The 18,075-nt window shown below is 42.1% G+C and overlaps 1 protein-coding gene across 1 annotated transcript in view; it reads left to right on the forward strand.

Annotated features, from left to right (window-relative positions):
• Positions 1-18,075, forward strand: part of SMYD3 (SET and MYND domain containing 3) — a 1,539,893-nt gene that overhangs the window by 1,199,682 nt on the left and 322,136 nt on the right. The gene's annotated exons all lie outside the window — the stretch shown is intronic.

Consider the following 18,075-nt stretch of genomic DNA (forward strand, 5'->3'; position numbering starts at 1 on the left):
GGGGGCAACCATGAGCGGGAGGTATTACAGTGGCAAGCATACCTCACAGTGAGAGGACCAAAGCATCGATCAAACCAATAAAAAGAATAATTAAATAGAATTAATCAATAGAATAACATCAAATAGTTAAAAACTCATAAAAATGTTCTAAACACCCATAAAATATTTCAAAACAGGCACATCAAATATACCCAGTAATTAAAATTAGTAAGGATTTTAAAAAATTCCCCACTTTCCATACCAGGGAAATTTTGATTGCCCCGAGATTGTCATGGATTAACATTAGCTGACAGGGGGGCGGGCGTGGAGGGGAGGGTTGTACACATATGTGCTCTTTCTCTCAGTCGCACACAGACCCCCAGGCAGACACCCATTCATCCTCACACACACACAGAGACCCACAGACTGGAACCCATTCATCCTCACACACACACAGAGACCCACAGACTGGAACCCATTCATCCTCACACACACACAGAGACCCACAGACTGGAACCCATTCATCCTCTCTCTCACACACACACACTCGGAGCCTCTCTTACTCCTCCACTGCCACATGCCAATCCATTCTCCCTCTAGAAAGACGCCTTACTGCTGCTCCTCCTCTCTGCAGGTCCCATGGTATAAAAAGTTTTCAGTGTAGCAGTTTCTGCATGCTGACCTCATGTATCGCAAGATTAGCACAGAAGTACTGCCCTCGCAAGCTTTTGATACCTCGAGGACTGAATGAAAACAAACTGGATCAGTTCGCTCAGTGGCGCAGGAGGGTGCCACTAGGCAAAATGATAAGACAGGCCTCTCCTTGTCTTTGCCACTGGTAGGATGAGGTTCACTTTTGGCCTCTTGGGGCCTCTCCTTGTTTTTGCCACCAGTGGGATTGAGGTCCACCAGCAGCCTCTCCTCTTCTTCGCCACTGGTGGAAGAGGTCCACTGGTGGCTCCTTGGGCATTTTCTCCTCTTCGCTGCTAGTGGATAGCAGCCACTTGGGGCTCTTTTTTCGGCTGTTCACTTACAGCTGATTCCACCTGGGCGATGCTCCTTCTCTTCCTGCCTTGCTGCTTCTCTTTTAATTGGTGAGGCCATGCTGCCAACATCACCTTTGGCGACCGACATCCAGGTCAAAGCCATCAGGCCATTGTTGATGACATTGTTGAAAGATGCCAGCAGGACAGAGATAATAGGGAAAACTGAGGAGGAGGTCCAGGTTTGGCCTGCAGGCCATAATTTGCCCCCCGCCCCCCCCTCCGATGTTCAGTGTCGTGCATCAAAATGGTGCCGTCTGTTCGTGTGAATTTGTCAGAGTTAATTAACTCTGGTGTGATCCCAGCACATGGCATCAGTTTAAAGTTGAAAGAAGAGGATGGTTTTGGTGGAGTTGCAAGGCCTGGCCTTTGGGCCTGGGCTCGATCCTAGGTCAAGGTCAAGGCCGAGGCATTGGGACCTGGCCTCCGGGCTGGGTTCTGGCATCAGGCCTGGGTCTGGAGCAAAGCCCTGGCATCAGGAACCAACCTCTGAGTCAGGCCCTGGCATCAGGCCTGGGTCCAAACTCCAGCCTAGACCGAAGCCTAGGTGTCAGGACCCAGCCTTGCCCTCAGATACCCAACGGATCAGGTAAGGGACTGATTGGGGGTTCGGGTCTTATCCGAGGCCCTGACATCGACTTGGGCCGACGCCGAGACCCCGGCATTATGCTTGGGCCTAGGCCTTTGCCCCTGCTTTGGGCCTTGGTTTATGTCCTAGGCGGGACCCCGGCTTTGGGCCTAGACCCGATGCATTCATTTTAAATTAACAAAGTTCATTTCATTCAAGGGATCCTTCAATTAATTTTGCCCCCCCCCCCAAATGAAACAAGTTGCCTTTATTCGTCACATTTTTTAAATTTGTTTAAAATGATTGCACATCCCTAATACACACAAACAAACCATCCACCCTTTCCTACTTCCTAGGGGTCAAATGTTGGGGAAGGGTGGAAGGCTGATGGAGTGTGACAAGGTTACCAACTTCCTGGAAATATCAATAGCATTCTATTTATTTATTTATTTATTTATATTCTTTTTTTATACCGAAGTATAGCTGAGTGCCTTCACCCCGGTTTACAGTGTAACAACTTCATACAATGAACAGGTTATTAATTATAACACAATATAATAATAAAGTTATAACATCTCGGCAATAGCAGAGTATAACATGTTGGAATGAGACAATTTAAGGCTTAATTTAGAAGAAGAATCTATCTGCCAGTCCTCTGGAAGCCTGGACTCCTGCTTTTCCCCTTCCCCAGCATTTCAAATCACTAAAAGGGCTAGACTCCATGGGGAATGTGCGCACACTCACACACACACACACGCCCTCTGCTCCCTCCGTGATTTGACCTGCGCAGTGCCTTGAGAAGGGAAGGGAGTTTTTTCTTTTTCCTTGGTTCAGGCAGCAGATTTGCTTGAGCCGCCCTTGCCCAAACCTATTGACTAATTGCTCAGAAACCAGAATTCTCACCTTCTCAGATCAAGTAAGTGACCTTTGTAAACTCACAGTTCTAATACTTACAAAGAATACGCACACTAAAGAAATCCCTTATTATTCCTAGCTTGCCTTTTGTTTTAATTCAAAGCACTAAAATACATCACTTTCTGGTCCTAGCTTTTAGTCAGGGTACCATATAAATCAAATACATTGAATAAATAAATAAGATATACCCCACTATTTCACCTCTCCCCAGACTTTTAAGTCCCAGTATTATCAAAGAAAACAGTATTCACCCATCCTCTTCAGCCACATGCAAAACCTTCTGCTCTCAATATTCCCTCAGCCACAAAAAAGGTGTATTTCTCCATTGTTTACCTGCTAATAACAATCTGATGTGTTAAACTAACACATTACCTTCCTTAAAAAAAAAAATCAGTTCCCCACTAATATCGGTATATAAAAGCGTTAAATAAATAACTAACTAACTAGACCTGAGTATTTGGAAGAAGTTAAATGGTCCCACGTGAAGGGCCTTGCCTGCTTTCCGCAGAGTTGTACATGTGCTCTCTTACGGGAAGCACACCGCAGATCTAGTGGATGTGGGAGTTGCACTCACTACTCCTGATGGCTAGCATGAATCTTAAATAATTCACAGAGCTGAGACACCAGGCCTGGGAGGTTCTGAAGGAAAGGGATGATCAAGAGGTGATAATTGGACTCTTGCGCTGGCGTCTTACCAAAGGGAAATATTTCACAATTTTATTAATAAGCTGTTTGAAGGAGAAAACGGAAAGAAGTTTAACCTGGCAATGTAAAAAAGTCAGAGATTTGCCTGAGCATAGTGTGTAGAGAATATATTTAATTGCGAATGCCATGTTAGCAGTATTAAGTATGTCTGGGCAAGAATGAATAAATGGGTAATAAGCAGGAGTTGTGTGTGTGTGGCTGTGGGGAGGGCAGTTGGGAGGAATGATAATAGCAATCATAAAAGCGTTAGGAGACTCTCATAAGAACTAGACTTGCTCTAGAAACTCAATTTGTATTCTGCACAGCTTGAGCGACAAATTAAAAAGTGCTCAGTTGCAGGCTGTGAAAATTAAGCATTGCCAGACTTCTGGAATTCTAACCAATTGTTGTTGTTGTTGGGTTTGGTTTTTTTTTTCCCCCTCAAACAATTCTTTGTTGCTAGTTTGATATGGCAAAAGAGAGATATACTGTGAGTCTTAACTCTTCAAGTGCCGAATGAAGGAGAGAAGAAATCCAGTTTGGCTGTTTTGTCTATATTTCTGTTGTTGCTGAGCCCTCTCATTTATCTGGTATTGTACAGATCCTGTCCTGCCTATAAGGAAATTTGTAATAAAGCATGCTGTACACAGTAGTGGCATGGTTGCAAGGATGTGGACTTAATCAGCCCATTGCCTGAATTTAGATTTAAGGTTTAGAAAAGATAGGATGACCTTCCAAAAGACCCCCTGTGGATGCAAATAGTTTGCATATTTTGATGATTTCATTCATGATTACATTAAAACGGGGGCTCCTTCATTTCACATTCTTACCTCCTCCCTACTAAGCTTCTGTATTGCCACCTGCTCTCATCTGTTTAACGAGAGCTGTCGGTTTTGGAAGCAAGTGTGCTCTTAGCTGGGCGTTGTTGCTCTGCTTTTAGCCTGTCTGCTGCAAAATGCCATTTTGCAAAACACCTGGGAATGAGCCGTCTGGGGTTTATATTAATATCTGGTGACCTTATTCATAAGCCCTTTGGAAGGGCAGAGGATAGCATGACTTCAGAGGAATTTTGAGTGCAGGATAATCAATGACTGCCAGAACAGGCTTCATAACCAATTGCTGCTTTACTTATGAAATTTTATAACCCAGTTTTATGAACAGCATGGCAACTTAATATTTTATAGTATATTACTGTCTGCATAATTAAAATTAGCTGGTTTTCTGCTTAGTTTTTCAACATGTTTATTATATAATTATGTAAATTGTAGTCTATCCCCTTTAGTACAGAGTAGTGGACTTAATCCTGGGGGGGAAAAACCCCAGATTCTTTGCAAATTTTGACCATTTTCCTTGGAACAATGTAAGAATAATCCAGAGAATGTGTTGCACATCAGCTCCTGAGACCACACACATTTCTTCTTCAGATGCTTTGTCACCTAAAAGAACAATCTTCATTTGGGGAAAAAAATGTAGAAGTTAAACACAATTCTTAGCATAATGTTTTGCAAAACCGATGCTTCACTTAAATGTTAAGTTGCAAAATAATCAGGTGCCCTATCAAATTTATTTTTTTTTTTAAAATCCTTGGAAAAAGTGGTAGCAACCAGCTTCACTGTTCCACTCTAATCGAGAAGTTTAGGTAGAAGGCAAAGGGCAGAAAACAGCAGTATGCCAAACTTTTAATTTGAAGACTGCGTTTGAGAATAATTGGATCCTGTAGCTTTTTGCTCTGACCCTCCAAGGAAATAAGTCTGTATATCTGTATTATGCAGCCAAGATGGCTTAGGCTACAGATGCTATAATTTCCATTTTCTCATCCCCATCTTCCCATCCCAGTTACCATTTCCTTATGTCAGACTCAATGCTATCAATTCTGAACAATTTCTGAGCTGTAGTAAATCGTGAAATATCTGAAGATAACTCAGCCCATGGCATTTTTTTTTTTTTTTGTAATGCTACAGAATAAGATAGACGGTTTGATTCAGGGATATTTTTCTCTGTCCCTCAGAGATTTAATCCTATATGTGAATTTTTCATCATCTTCAAAATTTTGCAAACTTGAGGACACTGTCTTTATTGTAACAGCTATTTTTGTCTCCAAATTATTAATAGTGTAGAGGCTAGCAAGGATGATGAGCTGAAGTTGTGCAAGTTTCTTATTCACTATCCTAAGTTCATAAATTAGCTCTTTAGGAGCCCAAATGAAGATGAATAGATCCAAAAAGAACATATAATGAGGGATTTAAAGCAGGTGGTTCTCCCTAGGTCAGATCACCTTATCTCATTATGGATAATGATAATTATTCTGTTTTGGACATGCAAAGTCAATCTGATGTCAGAAACAGCTGAAATTGGGCAGAGGGAAATGGAGCAATGAGAAATGGAGAGTAATCTGCCCCATGGAAGCGATCCATCTTTGCTGTATGTACCCTGCAGGACTCCACACAATGTATCCGTAGCAATTATACCCTCATTCAAGAGGCTATCGGCCAGATTTCAAAAGGCCCACGCGCGTGGCTGGGCCTTACGCGCGCTGCGCAAATTTTCAAAGAGGCCCAGCCATGCACGTAAACCCTGGTATGCGCACGAATGCCGGACCTCTTCTAAGGGGCGGGCCGGGACAGCACCATTGTACGCTGTCCCGGGAAGCGCGTGCCGGCAGCTGGACAGCCTGCATAAATTGCTTCTGCTCCTAAGTAAAAAAATAAAAAAATTTGGGGTAGCTAGGTAGGGGTTAGGGGTCAGGGTGGAGCGGGGAAAAGGTGGGGGAAGGGATAGGGAAGTTCCCTCCCAGTCCGCTCCTGAATTGGAGCGGACTGGGAGGGAACTCAGGGAGGCCCGATTGTATCGCTGCTCGTACTTTTACAAAATTCGCCCCCCCCCCCCCCCCTGCACCCGCCACCGCACATGCATGCGTGGATTAAAAAATCCACGCATGCCCATGGATTTTAGAACATGCACTATTATTTTATAAACCGGTGCATCCATGTTATAAAATCTACCCCTTAGTCTTCAAATATGCCCCTCCTGCCATGACCTCAGGATCTTACCCAGCATGTCCATCACCCACATTGGGAAAATTACCTATGTAAAAGGAAGTTCTGCTCATCTCCTGTTTTAGCACAATACAGGGATAATGCCTGTCAGACATGTATCAAGTATGATATGCACAAATAAATTGGCATCCCCATCCCAACCTCTCTCCCTGCAAGGAGCCACACAAAACAGAAAACCAAAATGAAATTACTATGAGGTCCATATTCAGATAGTCTGGATAGCAAAGTCAGCCAGATTAACCTATCCAGCTAACTTTGGAGGTATATTCAATAGTGTAGATGCACTATTGAGTAATACAGCCAGCTATCTCAATGATACCCCTTTAACTTTAAGACTGCTTTTTAGCCCAACCAGACTTAGCCGGCTAAGTCATCCAGCTCACTCTAAATATCAGAGATAGCAGGTTAACTGGGCTGGCTAACTCAACTCCCCTCAGTTACGTCCCGGAACATCACTAACATTTGGCTAAATTCTAGCCACTTAATGTATTAGCTGGCTACAATTTATCTGGATATGTGTCCAAATATTCATGTAGCCAGATAACTTCTGAGTTAGCCAGCTAAATGCCTTTGTATATGGACCTCCCAATTTTCAGTAAATTTTGTATAGTTCATAAAAATGTCTCCTGTGTTATTTGAGATAAATTTAGTGGTATGTAGACATGATTGAATATCACTATATTTATAACTTCAGTTTATAATTTATGTACCACAGTATGATTGCATGTATACAGTATGGGTACAGGTAGTTTATGTATGTGAGAGAAGACATGAAGATAATTTACAGATGAAAGTGAGGGACATATGTGGCTAGTGAGAGTATTAGGCTGGTTGCATAGTAAGTTAAATCTAGAAAAAAGGACTTTTAAAAAGATGAGTGCTGCTGTCCCCTTCAGAGAAAGTGGTATTGCTTCTCCAAAAGCATCGATAAAGGGTGCTGAAATATTAACTATGTGATATCTGTCCTGATACATCTTTCAGAATCCATGTGAACAGAATATGAGAAAGTATAAGAAAGAAGATGTCTTTCATAATTTTCCATAGGTAAAAAGAAAATAGTTTGAACACATTTTCTCAAATAGATCATAGTGGAAGGTGCTTGGCAATAGGGAGTCCCAGCCACAATTACTCCTGCCTAAAAATAGTTAGGGTGAAGTCCTCTAGGAGTCTAATAGCATAAATGTGTGGGTGAATAACCTCTTTGGGGTTAATACAGAATGGAGCAGACGATGTTAATGGAGTGTCTATGGTGTCTCCACTTCCTACTCACCCCAAACATCTTTATTCAAACTGTGGTGATTATCTTATTCTCAGTCCTAAATAGCTCCTATTAGCTGCCAATTCAATACAGAATCCAATATAAAATCCTTTCCATTATTCAAAATTTACTATATAATGATTCCTCCACCTGGCTATGTAGTCAACTTTGCATATACCAACCCAATAGGAACCTTCGCTCATGCACAAAAACTTATTACAAGTGCCCACAATAAGAGTAGCCAGACTTGATATTACGAGTAGATGCGCTTTTTCGGTCGCTGGTCCTCTAATTTGGAATTTGATTCTGGATAATTTAAGATAGATTACTAACTATAAAGAATTTAAAAAGAAAATTAAAACTTTTCTTTTTTCGATTGCTTTTAATAATGCCCTGGCGTCTTAAATCAATTTTTTTTCCTATTGTGCAGATACACTTTGGTTACCCTGCATTTTGCACTAACCGCCCTGCACTAGGTGGCCCTCATATTATCTTTAACCTCCTTGGTTATTTTAAATGTGTTTTATCTTTTATTTTTTTATCTTTTTATCATTGTTTGTGAATTTGTGAATTGTTTGTGAATTTCTAATTATATTAGGTATGTTAGACATATATGTATACATATATACATGGATACTGTAAACTGTTTTGATGTACATGTCAGTAAAAGCGGCACACATTTTTAAATAAATAAATAAATGTTTATAGTTGCTATTCAGAAAAACTGAAACAACTGCTACTATTTAACCAAAAGAGGCAGAAAACTGCAGGAGTGAATCAAAAACTTATCTTGTAGTAGAATATTGGGATTAATTATAGTACCTTGCTTTTATGGAAACCTGTGTCCACAATAAGGTCTTCATGCTGGTGTTAGAAAATACAAGATGATATTTGAGTATCAAAATTGGTGAGCGGGAGGATTGCAGGAATCCATCTAACACAGTTTAAATCCAGATGAGGGATAGACCATAGGAAGTTATTGGATGGACCATTGGTGAATCACCAGACGAGAAGCTGCCTTACCACCTTCTAGAGATCATGTTTTGATAAGCCCACTATTATTTCATTGAACACCATTTTATAGGACTATAAATAATATGGCTCCTGCATTCCCCACCCTATCTCTGCCCTCGGGAAGACCTCCACCCAGTGTGGGTAAAAGTAGGCACATACTGTTCACCTGTGGAGAGGCTGGGCAATTTTTACAAAGCTTTTTTACCCGGGCAAATGGCTTTTGAAAATTGCCCTCATAAAGAAAGCATTTAATTCTGTTTGGTATAACTTATATTTATTAACATAGATGTTCAAAGAAACTATACCAAGACCTTTCAACAATAGAAATGTGATATGCTTCAGTGTACTAGAAGCATAAGCATATTGCATTTTCAGTAGTAAACCTGCTAAAAAGGTTGCCTTTAAACAAAAGATTAAGAGGTAGATTTTCATAGTCGTGCGCATGGTTCCCGGCGTGCACACATGGATGCGCCAATTTTATAACATGCGTGTGCTGCGCGCATGTTATAAAATACGATATCCGTGCGCACGTGTGCCCGATTTTATGTCGGCATGGGTGGGTCGCAACTTGCGCACGCAAGGGAGGGATTTTCTAAAAAAACGCACGGCGACATGATCGGACCTTTCCCAGTTCCCTATCCCCTTACCTATTCTTCCTCCTTTTTCCCCTCTCCTCCCCGACTCCTAACCCCGCCCTAACTATTCAAATTTTTTTTGTTTTAAAAACCTACTCCCTCTTCGGAGATCAAGTAAGTTCTGTGCACTGGTCGGCTGCCGGCACACGCTTCCCTGGGACAGGGCCTAATGGCCACTGTTCCGGCTGGCCCTGCCCCCGGCCTGCCCCTTTCACAGACCCTGGCACTTCCAAGCGTACCAGGAGATATGCATGTGGCTGGGCCGTTTCGAAAATGCGCTCGGCGCGCACAGCCCGGCCACGCACGTATCTCCCAGTATTTGAGCGCTCTGGGCTTTAAAAATTTACTCTTAAGGTTTTTCATTCTAATGAGAATAAATTAAGGGACGCTTTAAGGAACCTGAAAAATGCTACTGGAACTTGAAGGAAGCAAGCTGTCGAGAAATAATCTTAATCGAATTACATTACAAAGACTGGTAAAATGTCAACCATGGTGGTAGCCTTAAGGATCTTTTGAAAGAAGCAGGAATTCTTATGTTTTAATTTTTGACTATACAAATGAATATAGGAAACATTTGTCATTTACTTTGCTTTTTCACACAGTTAAGCAATTTCAAAAGAGGAAATAGCTGCACTGGCTTCCTACCTTTGCCCAATGGTGACAATCAGCCAACTGGACTTTTGTGGATGACAGTGTTATTTGGAGGGTAAATTGGCCTGTGTGTAGTTTTTGTCAGATTGTGAGCTGCTGTTTCTGGGGAGGTGGTGTTTCGGGCAGGAGAGTAAAGTGACACACGCGCATGGGATTTTCAAAAGGTGCCATTATGTTTTCCCAGGGCCACCTACACAAACAGCAGATGCAAAATATGCAGATGTCTTTAGCACATGCATTTTATATTTTTTATTTTTATTTATTTATTTATTTATTTAAATGCTTTTAAAATATACCAACATTCATAGGACATATCATGCCGGTTCACAATCAACATTGGAAAGGCGGAAGAGGAAAATTACAAATAACAGGGAGGGGGGAGGTGGAGCAGGAAAGGAAAAAGGAGAGGATGGGGGCCAGGTGACAGCAAGCGCAGAAGTTGCGGGAAGGAGAAAGGTAGTGAAGTGTTAGGAGAGAGAGAAATTGATAGGAACTGTGTTAAAAACTGAGTATAAAAATTAACAAATTTACAAAATCAGCAATTCCATATGATGCATCAACAGATTAAAAGGGTAAGGGAAGGGGATGTGGCAGTGGTAGGGGTTTAGGTCTGATTGGAGTCAGGGTATGCTTGTAAGAAGAGCCAGGTTTTGATGCCTTTTTTGAAGTTGGGTAAGGATGGTTCAAGGCGGAGATACGTGGGAAGAGAATTCCAGAGGGAGGGGCCGGCTATGGTAAAGGCTCTCTCTCTAGTGGTTGAGTGGTGTGCTATTTTGAGGGGTGGGATGTGTAAAGTGCCCGCTGTGGAGGCTCTGGATGGACGATTGGATGTACGGAAACGTGGTGTTTCCTTGAGCCATTCGTGGTCGTTTTTGTGAAGCACGTTATGGAGTATTGTAAGGGTTTTGTATTTTATACGGAAAGGGATGGGGAGCCAATGCAGTTCTTTTAAAATGGGTGTAATGTGTTCTCTCTTACGAGTGTCTGTGATGATACGTGCCATGGAGTTCTGCAGGATTTGTAGTGGTTTAATTGTGGCGTAGGGCAGGCCTAGGAGGAGTGAATTGCAGTAGTCCAATTTTGATAGGATTGTGGACTGCAATACAAGGCGAAAGTCTTGAAGGTGGAGAAGGGGTTTGAGTTTTTTGAGGATGTGGAGTTTATAGAAGCCGGCTTTTAGAAGGGATTTGATGTGTGGTTGAAAATTAAGGTGTTTGTCTAATACAACACCTAGGTCTCTTACAGATGGCAGGAGGGGGAGAGTTGTGGGGGTAGTTTTAGTAGTGACCTGTGAGGTAAACTTGGGTTTGTTGGAGATGAGGATGATTTCAGTTTTTGCTGTGTTAAGAGCGAGTTGGAGGCTGTCTAAGAGAGAGTTAATGGAGGCAAGACAGGATTGCCAGAAGTTTAGAGTTTCTTGGAGGGTTTTTTGCATGGGGATGAGGATCTGTACATCATCAGCATACATGAAGAAATTAAGACCGAGGTTAGAAAGTAGATAGCAGAGGGGAAGGAGATATATGTTAAAGAGGGTGGAGGATAAGGAGGATCCTTGGGGGACACCCTGGAGAAGGGGTATGCGTGGGGACTCGGAGTTGTCAATGTTGACCAGGTATTCTCTATGGGTGAGATATGAGGTAAACCATGATAGTACAGTGCCAGAGATGCCGATTTCTGATAGCCGGGAAAGGAGTTGGTGGTTGACAGCAGAGATATCTAGTATAGCGAGTAAGATTGAGGTTCCTTGGTCCATGCCTATATGTATGGTGTTGGTGACTGCCAGAAGGAGGTTTTCCGTATTGCGACCTTTACGGAAGCCGAATTGTGTGGGGTGCAGAATGTTGTGGTTTTCGAGGTAGTCAGAGAGCTGGGTATTGACAACCTTTTCAAGTATTTTGGATACAAATGGGAGGTTGGATATGGGCCGATAGTTAGAGGGGTCTTTGGGGTCTAAGGTGGGTTTTTTTTAGGAGGGGCTTGACGATCGCAAGTTTGAGGGGGTCTGGGACCTTGCCATATGTAAGCGAGCAGTTGATCAAGTCAGATAGGAGTCTGGATATGGATGTGGGAGAGGATAGGAGGGTCTTAGAGGGGATGGTGTCAGCAGAATGGGAAGCGGGTTTCATTCTTTTTAGTATGGTTTCAATTTCAAGGGTAGATGTGTATTCGAATGTTTGCAGATTGGTTCTAGATGTTTTGGTAGGTAGGGGGAAAGTGGTTGGGGGCTTGGTGGTGAAGCGAAGGAGAATGTTGTCAATTTTATTCTTGAAGAAATTAGCAATTTCTGTACACTTCTCTTTGGCGTTTTCTTCTGGGGAGATGGGGCGTGGGGGGGCAGTGAGATTAGCAACAAACGTGAAGAGGGCATTTGCATCGAATTGATAATTGTGGATTTTGGCTGCATAGAAGTCTTTTTTGGCTTGGTTAGTGGCTTGTCGGTAGTGGTGTAAGGAGTGTTTGTATGCTGACTTGTGTGTAGGAGAGGGGTTTTTGCGCCATGTGCGTTCTTTTGCTCTAAGGTCCTGTTTGATCGTTTTGAGTTCTTTGGTGTACCATGGTTTTTTGTCAGTGTTAGCTAAGGGTATTTTTTTGTGTATCATGGGGCAGGCTTCATCCGCTATCTTGGCATTGATGTTATTCCAAGATTGCAACGCTGTGTTCGGGTTGGAAAGGTCCAGGGAATTGTTTGCTTTCTCGAAAGCACGGGAGATGTCTTCAGATGAGCAGTGCTTGCGGAAGGCAATGGTCTTGCTGGTGGCCTGAGTTTTATCTCGAGAGTGAGAGGATGAGGAGGGGGCGTTGTTGTGGAGGTGGGCATTAATGATGAAGTGATCAGACCAAGGGATGGGAGTGGAGGTTGGGGTGCTGTGTGAAGTGATGTGCTTGTTGACAAAGAGGAGGTCCAGTGTGTGACCAGCCTTGTGTGTGGGAGAGGCGATGAGTTGCTTGAAGCCTAATGCTTGGAGGGTGATCATTAGCGTTTCACAGGCAGGTGTGATGGGGTCGCTGTCTGCATGGAGGTTGAAATCTCCGAGAATGATTGCTGCAGAGTCAAGTTTGATGTTGTTAGTTATATATTCTATGAGGGGGGATGTGTCGTGTTCAAGTAGGCCTGGGGGGGGGGGCGTAGATGAGGCAGATCTGCATAGTCTTAGATTTAAAGAGACCAATTTCCAGTTTGTGGGGTGGTTTAGAAGGGTGGAGTTTGAGTTTGAGGTGCTTTTTAGCGGCGAGGAGTAATCCTCCCCCTTTTTTCTTGAGGCGGGGGATAGAGAAGATATCATAGGTCTGAGAGGGGAGTTGGTTGATGAAGACGTGGTCAGAGTCTTTTAGCCATGTTTCAGTAATGGCACATATGTCGGGGCTGGCATCAGTAAGTAGGTCATGAAGAATTGGAGCTTTTTTGCAGATGGATTGGGCGTTGACGAGGGATATGATTAGTGAGGCTAGGCCTAAGAATTGTGTGAGGGGTGTGATCATGATGGGTATTAGTGATCTTTGGGAGATATTTGGGCAATGGCTGGTAGTATTGGTTTTGGGTCGGCTGGTGTGTGGGAGGATAGGGATGGTGAGACATTAGATAATTTTCAAAGAAACTACCCAAGCTGAAAATTAGCTTCAAGGTAAAAGTACCTGTGTATTTTGCATCTATGCAGTCTACTCAAAATTGTCCCTCTTGGACCTAGATTTATCAAAATGCTATAAATATCATGGATATAGTGCCCGTGATAAAAAAAAAAAAAAAGGGGGGGCATGGTTAGGGTAAGTTTCCTGGAACCGTATCACATAGGTCTTTTTCTGCAACACGCATTACATTTTTCCCACCCACCTTATGTTCACATCATACGCTGAGACATCCATTGCACGCAGTGTTACCGACCGAAAAGGTTTTTATCACAATTGGCGGTTCCGGCTGCTGGCTAGAGAGAGAGAGACTCACATCTATGTTAACTATTTATACCACTGTACGTGGGGGCACTTGTAACTCGGGGCGAGGTTTGGGGAGGTGGCCTAGGTTTTGAGGGGCTGTTTTACATGCACAGTCATAAGTATGAACAGCACAGTTTTCATCAGTGAAGATTTTATGTGAATGTTCTCTCTGTCTAGCTTGAAGCACCCTCTACCTAGCTGCAATCATGCTAGGAGGGAGCACATTATACATATCTACTCTACTTTTATCTTTCATCACTCCAAATCACATAAAATCTTTGCTGGTGGCAACTGTGCTGTTCGTATCTCTGACTGTGCATGTAAAACAGCCCCCCAAAATCTACGCCTCCTCCCCAAACCTCACCCCGAGTTCATAATGCCCCCTCTTACGGTGGTATAAAAAGTTGACTTACATGTGAGCCTCCACAGAGGCTCACTCTCTCCTCTCCTCCTCTCCTCCCCTCCTCTCTCCTGCTTTCCTCTCTCCTCTCTCTTCCTGAACCGGCATTTGTGATAAAAACTGTTTCGGCCGGTAGAGCAGGCATAATGCACAGAAAGAAGATGTAGTTATTTCTGGCATTAAGACCTGCGTTAACTTTATCGCACGCCAAATTAATCAACCCTCATTTCCATTTACTCCGCCCAGACTCCTCCCACTCAAATACTAATTTTACATTTGCATCTGCATTTTGCGATGCGATATTTATTGTGTGCATTACAGCATTATTGCTGGTGTTAGGTCCCTACTGCCTGTGATAAGGCCCTTATGCAATTTGATAAATGGCCTCCTTGGTTAGCTCCCTGAGAAACCCATATTATATTGCTGTTTCTTCATCTCTTGCTTACAGTGGCAGATTTCTGTTGAAAGGTATTCGGTCAGACCTGCCTATGGTAATCCCTGTGTGGTCATACTGCATAGTAGTTTTCGAAAGGACTTGGTAGGTTGTTGCTGTTTGTGCTTCAATTCTGCTTATTGTATTTTTTTACTATTTGCTGGCACGACTATGCATTCTCTTTATATTTTGGGCACTTTGGCTTCTGTGCCTGACTTAAGATGCCCCACTGGGGATGGAAGATGGGTTTGCAGGCCCTCATGGCTGAAGCAAGAATGCCGACATCACTTGCCTGTTGACTGGCGCACATAACTATCATCAGGGTCCTCAGAAAAGCTTTATGGAAAAATCACTTTTTGTAATGATTGACTGCAGTTCAGTTTTGGGCAAATAGTGTAGGTTTCCAGTATAGACTGTATTCGAAAGTGAAGAAACAAGGCAGCAGAAGATAAGGTCTGTTGGATTACAATGGAAGATAATATTTAAACTAGTTGAATTGTCTAGGATGACATTTTTGTTCCAAGGAAATTGCATTCATACATGCGCAATTTTTTTAGCTGTGCTTGGCTATTGCCATTGCCACCTCGGTTTTTTGAAGTAACAGATTTTGGGAATCAGTCTCATTGAGAGTGTAGTTAATTTAACACCAGGAATAAGGAAGGAAAATGAATTTGCCACTGGCAAGCCTAAAGTTCATATCATCTGTCGTACTGAGGTTTGCATTGGTGTAAAATGTGTATATATACCTGAACGTTCTTGGATTCAGCCAGGTACACAAGAGCAACAGTGGTTAATCTCAGTGGAGATGAGGAGAGCTCACTGGATTAAACTCTCCTGAAGAGGCAAAGTAGTTCATGATCTTCAGAGCTATTGAATCACTGGAAAAAAAAAGATAAGAGAATTGATCTGGCAGAAAAAAAAGCTGCAGAATACATCTAAGATGACTTTGAATATTGGTAAAACAAATTAAAGATTTACCATTGGAATTTGCTGCTGCCAGTGTGATAAGAGACAGCACATTACCTTGGAGACAGAATTAGTGATTAATAACATTAGGAGCAAGAATATTCATGTCACTGATCTCTGGAGGGGATTCGGGAAAGAACGTTTTCTGGCGGTCCAGAGGAATTAGGTTCCAATTTTTGGAATGTAAGTTTGATCATTCTTTGAAATTGGAGATATATTATCAGAATGCATAATCTAGTTTAGTGTGGAAGATGAAGGATCTTGATTTCTCTCAAACAGCTGGAGAAAAGAAAAATGTAGTTGATGCTAAATGCAATTGGAAGTCTGGAAGATCTCTAGTGATCATGTGAAAAAGTTAAAGATTTGTTCATGCACCTGTGTTCTTTTAAAGAGCCACATGGTACTGTGCGAAGTTCACTGGGTCTGTTTTTTCCCAGTGTGTCTTGTGCCATACAAAGCTGACCTAGGACATTTGTCTCTTTGCAATCAAATTTTGCTTTGATTAAAGCTGATTTATCCTTTTTTTTTTATCTGGGATGTTATCATAGATGATAAAAAAAAAAAAAAGAAATTTCATGCTTACAGAATAAAGTTAATTTTTGGCAACTAATTTATGAAAATTATAAAGGCCTATATTCAAAGGCATCTGGCTAAATGCTGAACTTTCAATATCGCCAGTAGTTATCAGGCTGTTAACAAGATAAGTCGTCATCTTGCTAAAAATTAGTCATGGGCATTACAAGGTTGTTTGGGGTGGGAACAACTAAGAAACTTATCCTGCTAACTCTACTATTAGGAGTTAGCTGAATGCGTTTCTTGGCTAATGCTAGTCGTGCCCTGCAGCAGGTCTAAAGATATCCAGGAATGTGTTCCTGGATAACTTTAGCTGTAATTGGCCATATTCAAAAGAATATAACTGGTTAAGTGGCCATGGCTTAAAAAAAGAAATGTGGAGCGCAGACATGGGAGCTCAATTCCCAGACCCCCCAAATCAATGTATAAAAAACAACAAAAAAAAAAGAACTCTGCTAGGTCAAGCCCCTACCCCCAACCAAAACCCCTCCAAGTATTTTTAAAAAAATGAAAATCTGAATGGTCAGGGCCAGGCTCCTACCCTCATCTTTCCCGGTTAGGCAAATTCTTTACTCCGTGATCCCTCCAACTCCCTCTGGTGCCTCGGTGAGCCTGTTCTGTGCTGGGGTCACAAGTGTGCCACAATCCCGGCCGCTTCCAGTGTTTCTCTGACTGCAGTGCTGAAAGAGAAACGTTGGAAGCGGCCGGGATCGCAGGGTACCTGGGATCCCACCACAGAATGGGTTTATTAAGGTAACCCCAGGGGGGTTGGAAGGGAGCAAGGAATAAAGAGTTTGCCTAACCAGAGAAGGGGAGGGAGAAGGCAGCCCTTCCACAATCCATCGTATTTTTATTTATTTATTTATTTCTAATTATTGGGTGAGGAATTGGGGGGGGGGGGGGGGGGGGATGCTCAGCCAGGCAGGGCAGTTTTTTTCATTGTGTTTGGATCTGGGAATTGAACTCCCAGGCGCACACTGCTCATTTAATTTTTTAAGGCCATTCACCACTTAACCGGCTGTATTCTTTTGAATATAGCCAGTTAAAGATAATTATCTGGCTACCTTTAGCTGGATAACTTTAAACCTAACTGATGATATTCAAAAGAAGGCCAGTTAGGTTTATAATTATCTGGCTAAAATTAGCCATATAATTTTATTGGGGGATATTCGGTAGGACATTTGTCCCACTAAATATCCCAGGTGACTTGTCTGGCTAACGTTAGCTGGATGAGTAATCAATTTTCTGGATTTTTGAATAATGGCTTCACAGTATTTTGATCATTTCTGCAAATAATGAAGAATAATGGATTATCTGGCCTTTAAATGAAATTATGATGTAATTTTGGCACTAATACCCTTGCTGAAGTTGCTTATATACTATTTGGATTTGATTCTGTACAAATATTAAGAATTGGTGATGTTATTTAGGGAGGGGAGGAAAGGAGGAAGTAGAATTTTGCTTGAATTAGGGTATAATTAATTGTGTTAAGTCCCTCTGCAAGCTAGCAGTGGGAACCTCTCTGTGCATTTCATAATTTGATTTAATTTAAAAAATATTTCTAGCCCACATAATCCGACATACTCTGATTGCAATCATACATACATAATAAAACCATATCACGGCAACAAAACTATTTAATATCATCAGTTCCATCTTAACTGATATTCAATGCCAACTGATCAAACATCATCCATTTCCTAACTGCATCTAGATATTTACGGTCTCCTTTGTTGAGGTTAATGATGTTGTAATAGGAACAAAAAACTATATGTCATCCAATACTGTTTTTAGTTGGGTTTTTTTGTCTGTTTTATCTATCTGTAGTCACCTTTCTGTCCTGCTGTGCTTCCATCGATTTGCACTCATTTTGATAGGATAATCTAGTAGGGCAGCGAGAAACCAAAATGAGACCATTCATGTTCAACAATTTCGTTAAAATTAGTTCCCTGCTCATATTTTTTTGGTGT

Source organism: Rhinatrema bivittatum, chromosome 3, assembly GCF_901001135.1.
Source record: "Rhinatrema bivittatum chromosome 3, aRhiBiv1.1, whole genome shotgun sequence".
Classification (NCBI taxonomy): Eukaryota; Metazoa; Chordata; class Amphibia; order Gymnophiona; family Rhinatrematidae; genus Rhinatrema; species Rhinatrema bivittatum.